General features: G+C 42.4%; 1 protein-coding gene across 2 annotated transcripts in view; it reads right to left on the bottom strand.

Annotated features, from left to right (window-relative positions):
* The window catches only part of GAS2L3 (growth arrest specific 2 like 3), a 34,696-nt gene extending 27,659 nt beyond the window's left edge, over nucleotides 1-7,037 (bottom strand). The window contains exon 1 of one of the 2 annotated variants that reach the window (XM_069581059.1): nucleotides 6,435-7,037. The gene's annotated coding sequence lies outside the window, so the exon portion shown is untranslated. The remainder of the gene's footprint in view (nucleotides 1-6,434) is intronic. The other variant, XM_069581060.1, reaches the window with a different exon arrangement.
* Between the last annotated feature and the right edge of the window lie 5,332 nt (nucleotides 7,038-12,369).

The following is a 12,369-nucleotide window of genomic DNA, read 5'->3' as shown; positions in this document are numbered from 1 at the left end:
TTCAGCAGTATGTGAACTGAGAACTTGGAGATGTACAAGCTAGGTTCCAAAAAGGCAGAGGAACCAGAGATCACATTGCCAATATTTTTTTTTAATCATGGGAAAAGCAAAGGAATTCCAGAAAAACATCTACTTCTGCTTCTTTAACTACACTAAAGCCTTTGACTTTGACCATGCACAACAAGAGATGGGAGTACCAGACTACCTTACCTGTCTCCTGAGAAATCTGTATGTGGGTCAAGAAGCAACAGTTAGAATTGGACATGGAACAGCTGACTAGCTCAAAACTGGAAAAGGAGTACAACAAAGCTGCATATTGTCACCCTGCTTATTTAATCTATATGCAGAGTACATCATGTGAAATGCCAGGCTGGATAAACCACAAGCTGGAATCAAGATTGCTGGGTGGAATAACAACAACCTCAGATATACAGATAATACTACTCTAAAAGCAGAAAGTGAGGAGGAACTAAAGAACCTCTTGATGAGGGTAAAGGAAGAGGGTGAAAAAGTTGACTTGAAACACAACACTAAAAAACTAAGGTCATGGCATCTGGTCGCATTGCTTCATGGCAAATAGGGGGAAAAGTAGATGGAGACTGCAGCCATGAAATTAAAAGACTCTTGCTCCTTGGAAGGAAAACTATGACAAACCTAGACAGTGTATTAAAAAGCAGAGACATCACTTTGCCGACAAAGGTCCATACAGTCAAAGCTACACAGTTTTTCCAGTAGTCATGTATGGATGTGAGAGCTGGACCAAAAAGAAGGCTGAGCGCCAAAGAACTGATGCTTTCGAATTGTAGCGCTGGAGAAGATTTTGAGTCCCTTGGACAGCAAGGAGATCAAACCAGTCAATCCTAAAGGAAATCAACCCTGAATATTCATTGGAAGGACTAATGCTGAAGCTGAAGCTCCAATACTTTGACCATCTGATGAGGAGAGCCAACACATTGGAAAAGACCCTGATGCTGTGGAAGACTGAAGGCAAAAGGAAAAGGGATCCTTTTGGAGAAGGTAGAGGATGAGATGGTTAGATAGCACCACTAACTGAATGGACATCAATCTGAGCAAAGTCCAAGACAGTAGAGGACAGCAGAGCCTTGTGTTCTGCAGTCCATGGGGTCGCAATGAGTCAGACAGGACTTAGCGACTGAACAACAAATCTGTACAGAACACAGTTCATGTTTTTTAATGTATAAAATAAGTCACCATAAAGGCACCATTGGGGTAGTAGAAAGTAGCAGACCCATCTGGTTTGAATTTCAGATGATCTTGGGATAGTAAGCTTCCCTGGTGGCTCAGACAGTAAAGGGTCTGCCTGCAATGCAGGAGACCTGGGTTCAGTCCCTGGGTTGGGCAGATCCCCTGGAGAAGAAAATGGTAATACACTCCAGTACTCTTGTCCGCAAAATCCCATGGATGGAGGCGCCAGGTAGGCTACTGTCCATGGGGTCGCAAAGAGTCAGACACGACCAAGTAACTTCACTTCCTTTTTCACTTTGGGGTAGTTAACTTCTCTAAATCCATGTTCTCATTTGTAAATGGGATACCACCACCTCCCTTGTCTGCTTCATGTAAAGATTAAATGAGGTGATACAAATAAAGTACCTGACACATACTTAGCACTTAACAAGTGAATTGTGATGATACCATGATGAAACATAATTATAGTGTACTTAACATAATTCATCAAATTAAAAAGAGATAACAAAACTAATACTGAGAAATCATTAAATGTAATTTGGAAAGCTTCTTTTTTCTAACATAAAAAATTGACAACATATTGTAATACAGTTAGAAATGAACAACTCTTTGTGAGCCCATGGACTATATACAGTCTGTGGAACTCTCCAGGCCAGAATACTGGAGTGGGTAGTCTTTCCCTTCTCCAGGGGATCATTCCAACCCAGGGATCGAACCCAGGTCTCTCGCATTGCAGGCAGATTCTTTCCCAGCTGAGCCACAAGGGAAGCCCATAAATGAATACTAAAAACTCTAAAATACCAACAGCCTAATTGGGAGTATACTCAAATATGGATTTGTGACCTACAAGTCTATTGCTAGAATAAGTCTTCAGGTGTGTCACAAAGAGGCTCTTTGCTCCACTCAAGCTGTCCCCTCAGCATCCTCTCTACCAGTTTTGCTCATTTCTGTGGCTCTATCACTGTTCAGACGACATGTTCATTCAAACATGGCCATTCCTTCATTTATCCAAGTATTTACTTACACCCTTTATTAAACTAGGCACCCCAGGCAAGAGACGCAGTGATGAGCATAACAGACGTGATGCTCTCATGGAGCCACTACATTTGTTTGTGTACATTAGTGAATACACAGATGAATATACAATGTTAAATCATGATAATTGCTTTGGAGGAAAGAACAGAGAGAGAACAGCAAGGGCCTACTTTAAAGACTCAGACTGAGTGATATAGGAATGGTTTTGCCAGAGGAAAAACATGAACTTGAAGAATGGTGGGAATCAGCCAGGGAGAGAGAAGAGGAAAAGTTCTATCCATAGAGAATACTTTTTACAAAGACTCTGAACAGAGAGCATTTGGTGCATTCTGAGGACTGAAAGAAGCCAGTATGACTGAAGCGTGAAGCATGTGTGCCTTAGGATAGGGCTGCAAAGTTAGGCAGTAGCCCCACCACACAAAGCCAAGTTGAGGAAATTAGATTTTATTCTAAGTGCAGTAGGAAGCCATGGAAGAGTTTTAACCAAAGGAAAGACATAATGTAATTCATAGTTTTAACAGATCTCCTGCAGCGGGGCAGGAGACATGGGAGCAAGATAGTGATGGGTTTAACAGAGAAAAGGGGGAAGGAAACAGAAGGACAGGTGGGTAGAGACGTGGGGAAAAGAATCAGTGGCTTCAGTGAGAGAAGGAGAAGCAGAGAGGAGTGGAAACAGGGAGAGCAAAGGAAATTGAGCACATAGATGAGATGGAGAGCAGTCTGGAAGGGCAAGAGGAGTGGACCCACTGCAACAGTTCAGCGACAAATGATGGTGACTGAGCAGGGATGCTGATAATGTCTCAACCAGAGAGAAGTGGATGGATCTGACATCTATTTTAAAGTTAAGAATCAAGACTTGATAATGGTTAGAGATGGAGGGTGAAGGCAAAGGATGTCAGCGCAGAGTGAATTGTCAGGAATGACTCCAGGTTTTCTGGTTTAAGCAACTAAGCAAATAGATGATGGCAGTGTTTAGTGAGATGAGGATGATGGGCATCTGAACAGACTGAAGCAGGGAACCCAGCAGAGATGGCAAAAGTGCTGTGATTTGGTCATGTTTAATTTGAGAAGCCTTTAAAGACATTCAAGCCAAAATGTCATTTTGGCAGTTGGACATCTAGAGCTAAGAAGAAAGTCTGGAAGCAGACAGAAATTGTCAGCAATCCTTGGGAGATAAAGCCGCTAGAAAGAATGAGACCTTTCTGGAGAAAGCAGTGATTAGGGCCTAGAACAAGTCCTGAGAAAATCCAACATCTAGACGGAGAAAAAGAGTCATCGAGAGGGACAGTCTTCATCTAGATTATTCCAGGTTTACAACTCTTCTGATTTACCTTCTCCCAGGAGCCCTTCCTGACTGGCCTAAATTAATTCTGCTTGTATCTGTAGCTCTTGAATTCACCTAGCATTTCTCCCAATTCCTTATTTATTCACTGCTTTATACTATTTCTTCATTATTTCTGTACAGTGCTTGACTAAGTTGCGACCCTATGGACTTAATTCATCACATTCTAGTTCTTTGAAAATTGGCAATTCATTGACGACATACATAGCAACTTTCTGTTAAAACCCCTATTTTGTAACAATGTAATAATATGAGAAAAATTTTTGAGTTTTTAGAAGGAGAAACACTGAAGAGATAACAATTATAATTATTGCCTGCATCTTGTAAACATTACCTCTGAGGCATTTCTCTATGGTAGTTACATTTCAATTAAAATAGGGAAATTCAAAGTGAGACAACTGACTGACAGACTCAATTTTCCTATTCTCTCAAGTACTATGTACACTGCAAGCTTCATTAAGGATTTTAAAATAACAAAGTAGAGGGAGAAACAAATAATAGGAAGAAAGTAACACACACACACACACACACAGAAACATACACAGCCAGTTTACAGTATGTATGCATTAACCTTAACCCCTTACTTTCCTCACAACAGTCAGCTTGAAAAACAATTACTGAAATAACTGAACTTTCATGATCTCCAAACTTAAATTGAAATTGACAGGCAAAAAAAAAAAAAGAGTGCTGCTTAGTAAAAAGTACAGTAAATACGCAAAAACTGAATGGGAAAATATAAATTAGGAAACATTACTTTTGAACTGACCAAGTCCCCAAACATCAATGCACTCATTTAGTTTTTTAGTAATAGCAGTACACTGTTGACATTATTCCTTTATCACACACTTTGATTTACCATCACAAATTACTTACCACTATTTTTTAATGCAGTAGTCAAAATAAACCGAAACCCATGGAAAAAATGAACCTGGGCCATACAAACAACTTTGTGCAAAGAAGCTTAATTCTGGGTATATAAATGCAAGAGTAGTGTGATTAAAAAAAGAGGCTGGACATTGGAGTGAGACAGTCTAGACTGAATTCTGGGTGAACCCAGTAGCTTAATTTCTTTCTCTGAGCTTCAGTTTCCTCATCTATAAAATGGAGAAAATACCAATGACACTGCAGGATTACTAACAGGTTTAACAATATATAAGTAAAGCATCTAGAACTGGACCTGATACATGCTAGGTAATAATGCATTTGATAAACAGTTGTTGTCGTTATTGTTCCGTCTCTCAGTCATGTCCCTCTCTTTGCGACCCCATGGACTGAGCCAGCCAGGCTTCCCTGTCCTTCACTGTCTCCCTAAGTTTGCTCAGACTCATGTCCAGTGAGTCAATGATGCCATCCGACCATATCATACTGATAAACAGTAATGAGTACTTTACATGTATAAACTTAATTAATAAATGATGAATATTAATACCACTACCTCTGGTACTGCCTTCACCTTTTGCTCCTCTCTGCCCAGCAGCACAGAAATAATGCTAGTTATGTGTCAAGCAATGTACTAAACTAGTTACATGGATTATTTCATTTGAACTTCACAATGTCAGAGCAATAAGGCAGCAACTATTTAATGTTAACCTTTGTTTACACAGTAGGAAATACAGACTTAGAAACTTGCCTAAGGCCACATAGTAAAGTGTGACTTCAGAGCCCCCACACTAAGAAACACATAAAAAGAAACATTACTTATAATTCATTAATGTGGAAATAGCAGACAAACCTACACGCAAAGTCCGTTGGTTTTTAATGAGGTTTTGAAACAGATGAGTCACACAGACACGTATCAGGATCTACACCAGACGACTAGCACCAGTTTCCACTTCTTCATTCAAATCTATTCCAATCTCCTCCTAAATGGAATCTGAGGTGGCAAGAATGCCAATTCCTAATTATTTAAGTGCCAACTGAGATCAGACAGCAGTTCACAACATGCTTATCTTCTGAGAGAGTAGGTATTAAAACTCTTCACACAAACGAAGCTAAACCCAAACTCTGACCTAGACTGGGCCGGCAAAGAAACATCTCTTCACTTAATAAGAACTGACCAGCTTCTCTAACAGACGTTCCACGAAGCACTCTAAATCAGTAAGACTCAATCCTGCGGTTCGAAGAGATTAGTTAGGAACCAGGAACGACTGAATGGCAAGCACAGGCTCCAAAATTTTCCCTCGACTTCCAAGGCAATCTACAAACCTCCCCGCAACGCAGCCCTTCAAACCGAAACGTGCGGGTGGGAAAAGCAGCGCTCACAGCCTTGAGGTACGTCCCCTCTTTCCGTTCATCTCGGCGACATGACCCTTGGGTGGGCCGGAGGGAACAGAGAACAAACTTTTCCCTCTGCCAGATGGCAATATAACTATCTGCAATTTCCCTTCCAAGGTCAGTGACTTGGAAGTTCTTCCCAGGGGCGACACCGAGGAATTTAGTGACCCTATATGAGCTAGGTGCTTGGAAACAAAGGTGCCTCTGGAGAGGCTAAATTTCAGACTCTGATCTCTTCCTGGATTCTAAAGCAGGGCGGCAGGGAGTGATCACCTCATCCCCCGCCTAGCACACCTGCCGCCCGAGCACACCTGTGGCCCCTGCACCAAACCTGGATGGACAGGAGAAGGCAGGGACTTGCTTCATCTTGACGGCCCCAAGGACCAATCAGCGCAGGCGACTCCCGCAGCGGACCAATCGCACATCAACTTGAATCCCGCAGCTCCCAGCCCCTACCGAACCAACCCTTTGAGTGGGCTGAGCGCGAGGCCTCTTCCAGTGCCAGTTGAGGCACCGCAGCCCCAAGAAGGCGAGTAAGAGTTCGCGAGGAAAAGAGAACGGCATACAAAGTACTCACCCGCACAGGCGCAGGAGGGTCACTTCTCCCTGCTGGGCAACATCTCGCTCAATCTGTGCCTGGCCGGCACGCCCCTACCCAACCGCCGCCGCGGCTGCCTCAGGCTCAGGGTTCGCCGCGGCCTGTTTCGAAGGAACCAATCGCCGCGGCCTGTTTCGAAGGAGGCGGAGAGGGGGCGTGGCTGGAGGCCCCGCCCCGCCTCCAGGCCTCTAGGGAGCACGAGACCTGCGTGCGTCCTGGTCAGGGAGCTAGTCTCCTTCCTCTGCCGTCACACAACTCTGGCGGCAAAGTCGCTCTTCTCACAGAAAATGGCTTGGTCACAGGGCACGTCCTTTCATCTGGCCCCTCAGCGACAACAATAAACCCTATTTGTCCAGATTAGCAGGAGAGGTGAATCAGTCTCTTCTCGAAGCATCCTGGAGTGTTGCTCAGAGTTGCCCTGAGTTTTATCCTGATCTGTTAAGAGCCCCTCCCAATCCTAAATCCAACCGAGATTTCACTGTATTGAGGGCGATGTCGTTTCCGGATACAAACTGTCATCCTTTTGAAGGGCTTGGGGAGAGGGAGAGAAACCCTGCAGTTCCAGACCACAACTGAAAGCAGAAAGAGGATGTTGGCTGTTCCTTCGGGAAACACCGGAGTAGGGCGTGGGGGAGGGGTGGGAGAAGGATTTGACCGCAACACAATGAGAGATAGGAGGGTTGAGGTAAAGTGGAGACTGGTCTTGAATATAATAAAAGATAGGTCTCTGATCACTAAACGTGGCTTGTTAATATGGGGATAAAGTCAGAGCCGAAAGCCTGGAAGGCCAGGCCCTTTCTCTCAGCTTATGTCGCCTTTCTGGGTCTCAGTTTCCCATCTGTAAAGAGTGGAATTGACCAGGAATGATGCTCTTTAGCTGGAGAAGGAAATGGCAACCCCCTCCAGTATTCTTGCCTGGAGAATCCCAGGGAAGGAGGAGCTTGTGGGCTGCCGTCTATGGGGTCGCACGGAGTCGGACACGACTGAAGCGACTTAGCTGCAGCAGCAGCAGATGCCCTTTAGCATTTATTCCTTCATTCACTTAACAAAAAAAGAAAAATGAAGAGGTACTGTTGCTTGCTGAAAGACTAGAAAGAGAAAAGTCTTTACCTTGAAAGTGCTCAGCAACGTGGTAAAGACTCAGTGGAAATCAGAGAATCTGTGAAAGAGGAAGGGTGACTGTCAGAGGCTTGAAAGGACTTGAATTTTGAAGGACAAATAGGAATCTGCCAAAGGAGAGGATAATTAAGAGTGAGGAGTGCTTTCTAGGCAGAGAGAATAAGCTTCCAGGGATGTGAGAGCATCTGGAATGCTCTGGGAATTGTAGTTCTGAATGACAAGTTTAGGGATTTAGTGAAGTGAAGTAGCTCAGTCATGTCCGACTCTTTGCGACGCCATGGACTGTAGCCTACCATGCTCCTCCTTCCGTGGGATTCTCCAGGCAAGAATACTGAAGTGGGTTGCCATTTCCTTCTCCAGGAGATCTTCCCAACCCAGGGATTGAACCCGAGTTTCCCACATTGCAGGCAGACGCTTTACCATCTGAGCCACCAGGGAAGGGATTTAGGGATTTAGAGGTATTGATAAATCAGGCTGGAGGAGTAAGCACAGAGGAAACCTTTGTAGATACTACGGAATTTAGATTCTTTCTTGCAAGCAATTGTGACTGATTTGTGTTTTAAGGGGAAAAAATATTTTTGAGGGGTTTGGAGATGGAGCCTGGTGGGCTGCCATCTATGGGGTTGCACAGAGTCGGACACGACTGAAGTGACTTAGCAGCAGCAGCAGCAGCAAAGATTGGCAGCAATTCTAAAAATTAAAAGATTATAATTACTTAAACTAGCTCAGAAGGGATAGTGAGAAAGAGGTGTCTGGAGATACTTAAGAGGCTGATTTATCTGGACTTGGTATCATATGACAGTGATGCCAATCTAAGGAACACAAAGAAAACAACACTGGGGGGAGAATAATGCATTTCGGTGTGAGGTCATGTTCACTTTGAAATGTGAGGGAAATGTGCACGTTGAGGTGTTCAGAAGATATGGTTGGAAACTTAGATCTGAAGCTGGTTAAACTGGTTTGCGCAAGAGACAGAGATTTGAGAAGTCAATTTAACAAACACACTTAAGCGCTTGTTCTGTACCAAACTCCATACTAAGCAGTGGGGTCCTGCTCTTGCAGAACTTACCTTCTGGGTTAGCCCGATAAAGATGGTCATCAAAAAGTTGACATTTAAGTGACCATTGAATATGATACCCAAGAGTGGTTGCTCCTTTTTTACTGGTGTCTTTACCAGAACCCTTTGTTGTCCATGACTGCAGTAGATCCATTTTCACAGGACCTGGTATTCAAATCAACCTATGTTTTATAGCAGGGGTCCCCAAACTCTGGAATCTAATGCCTGATTAACTGAGGTAGAACTGATGTAATAATAATTGAAATGAAGTACACAATAAATGTAATGCACTTGAATCCTGCCAAAACCAGCCCCCCGCCACCCACCACACACACACACACACTCTGGTCCATGGAAAAACTGTCTTCCATGTAACTGGTCCCTGGTGTCAAAAAGGTTGGGAACCAGTTTTACAGTGTTTCTATTTATAACTAAAGGGGCAATTTGTCATATCATTTCATTCAGCCAAACTTCTAGTAGAGTTCTGATTTTATGTTGGATTTGTTGAGCCCGAATATCAAATAGGTACACTGCTCTCCAGAACCTTAAGAATAAGTAAATTGTGTCACACAGATTTTGTTTGATGAGTCAATAGTTAACAGTTCTATTTTTTCTTACATGCATGGTATGTACCTAAACATTTGAATACTATTTATTAAAAATTGAAACTATGTTATATGAAGTATGTATACATTCTCTCTCAAATACACTCACACACACACTCACACACACCACTTAATATTTCTGTAAGCCATTTGCTGAAATGTTGGCAGCAGGATATTTTCATGGTTGGTTTCTTTTTATTTTCATTGTCTATTTGGTTTGTCTTGGTAACTCCTCTAGCTTATAAAGGACAGTGTGGTGAAAAGTAAATCCAGAGTCAGGAAATCTGTGCAAATCAGATTCTCTAAGCCCATCTTCCTCATTAAAGGAAGGTGGGGAATGGATAAGGATTTCCCTTCTAGATTCTTTGATTCTTATTGCTTTTCCCTTATGAATAAAAAATTCCCCCATGTTGCTCTCTCAACATCACTTTTACAAGAATTCTCAGTACTCCATCCCCCTAGTACCCCACCCACTAAGCACATTTACCATCTTACCTGCCTTGATTTTAACACTGCAATTAGTAATTGAGGGTTTCAACTAGTGAACTGCAATTTACTTTCATGTGTAGATTTTCTAATTGGTGGTTAGGTTAATAGTAATGTTTTAGGTGTTCTCACTTGAAATTGGCATGGTTGTAACATGCAAAGCAAGCCTCACCAGTTTGCTTCCATCAGATGACAAAGTATCTTATTTAATAGTTCTAACTTTCTCCAGATTGTGATGAAAGTATCATGCTTGGAGATCTAAATTTTTCAAGTTATTACATTAGGAATATTCATTCATCTGACCACACATCTCTACAGAACACAGAAGAGTCACTCATAATCTCATAATCCTTGAATATTGAAATACAATTTGGTTTTTTCACAACCCTATAAGAATGCTCCTTTATTGCTTAAAGTTTGCTGTAGTTGTTGGAGATGTTTTTCTTTGATTGATTTATTAGTTGTTTTGTTCTGCATTTTGTATTTTCTGCTGTTGTTTCTAATGTTTTGACATTAGCTATCAATCCATGGATTCTGCCTTGTATGAACTACTGGATGAAATTTGGGGGCTACAGATAGCTTGATTCACTCAGTTAATTAAACTACTCATTCAGCAGATGATCTATTGAGAGCCAATGTTAAAAACAAGATTAAGTTCAGTCTTAAGAGATGTTATTGATTTACATTAACAAATATTATCTGTATGTAATTCAATAATATAAAATTTTATAAGTTATGATCAATACTAAAATGTCATATTTATATAGTGAATCGAATAGCCTCCCCTCCAAAATTCATATCCACCTGGAACCTTAGTTGTTGTTCAGTCACTCAGTTTTGTGATCCCATGGGCTTCAGCATGCCAGGCTTCCCTGTCCTTCACTATCTCCCAGAGTTTGCTCAAACTCATGTCCATTGAGTTAGTGATGCCATCAAACCATCTCATCCTCTGTCATCCCCTTCTCCTGCTTTCAATCTTTCTCAGTATCAGGGTCTTTTCCAATGAGTCAGCTCTTCACATCAGGTGGCCAAAGTATTGGAGCCTCAGCTTCAGCATCAGTACTTCCAATAAGTATTCAGGGCTCATTTCCTTTAGGACTGACTGGTTTAATCTTCTTGTTGTCCAAGAGACTCTCAAGAGTCTTCTCCAGCACCACAATTTGAAAGCATCAAATCTTTGGCAGCAAAGTGATGTCTCTGCTTTTTAATACGCTGTCTAGGAACCTCAAAATGTGCCCTTATGTGGAAATAAGATATGTATAGGTGATTCCCTCTATAGGTTTGTTAATTTGCTAGTTTGGCTCACAGAACTCAGGAAAGCAGTTCACTTACTATTACCAGTGTATTATAAAGGCTACATCTCAGGAACAGTCAAATGAAAGAGACAAAGGGTAAATGGAGGAGAGTGTGGAGCTTCCACTCTCTGGCACATCACCCTCCTGGCACCTCAATGTGTTCATCAGCCCAGAAGCTCTCCAAATACTGTCATTTAGTGTTGTGTGTTTTTTTAATTCAAATTTCCATTACATAGGTATGAATGATTAAATCACTGGCCATTGGCAACTGACATCGATCTCAGTGTTCTCCCTTCCCCAGAGTTGGAGGAATGGGACTGAATTCTAACCCTCTAATCACGTGGTTGGTTCCTCTGGCAACCATCCTCCACCCTGAAGCATCTAGAGTCCCACCTTATTAGCCTTAACTCAGGTATGGATGAAAGGATCTCGTTATGAGTAATAAAGATCCTCCTATCACTCAGGAAATGCCAAGAGTTTTAGAATCTCCATGTCAGGAACTGGGGACAAGTTATGATACTTGCTATTATAAGGTCTTAACCACCTGAATATATCCAGACCTAAGAGATTAACTTCTATCTCCATCTACAGGACACCCTCAGCTCCAGCTCAGTTCCCACCCTTTGCTTTCCCCCAGATGCCTTAGGATCTGGAAACACCAAACCGCTCAATTCCCCAAACTGACCCTTCTCCTTCAGGCATCCAGAAATTTACTTCTCTGTCTTAAATGTCCTGTCCTCACCACCCACTTCCCTGGTGAGTTTGCAACTTTCCATTTACTCTTCATTCATCAGCTCAATTCCTTTTGATGGTGGGCTCTGAGATCTTTATTTTGCAGAGGTGAAACTGAGGCTTATAAAGGTACTGTGCACCCTCCTGCTCTGGCCCACATTACTTCTGGTCCTTAAACATCTGTACCACTCCCCCACCTCCCCTTCTTTTGCTCCTGCCACTGTGTTCGCCTTGAATCCTCTCCTTTCTTACCCATTAAGTCCTGACTGTTCTTCCAAGCCCAGGGCAAATGTCACCTCCTCCATGAGATTTTCCCAGGTAAGCCCACAGCACTTTCCTCTGCTTTTCTTTTAAGCCCCTCCAGGCAGTTACTGGGTCTTAATCATCTTTATATCTCCCATGGAGATTAGCATAAAGATTTTACTTAGTGAGGACTCAAGTCTTTTTTCTTGTTGAAACAAATGGAATTCAACTAATGTTAGCCCCAACTCACTCCCTTCTCTACTGACTAGCCTTTGTTAGAACTTCAGGATTGCCTTAATATTTTAAAACGAAAAACTCTCTGCTGCTAAGCAAGCTCCAATTTGGCTGATTTCAGGAGTAAGGGACATGTAAACTCA

Source organism: Ovis canadensis, chromosome 3 (genome assembly GCF_042477335.2).
Source record: "Ovis canadensis isolate MfBH-ARS-UI-01 breed Bighorn chromosome 3, ARS-UI_OviCan_v2, whole genome shotgun sequence".
NCBI lineage: Eukaryota > Metazoa > Chordata > Mammalia > Artiodactyla > Bovidae > Ovis > Ovis canadensis.
This window is presented reverse-complemented; position numbering and strand designations above follow the sequence as displayed.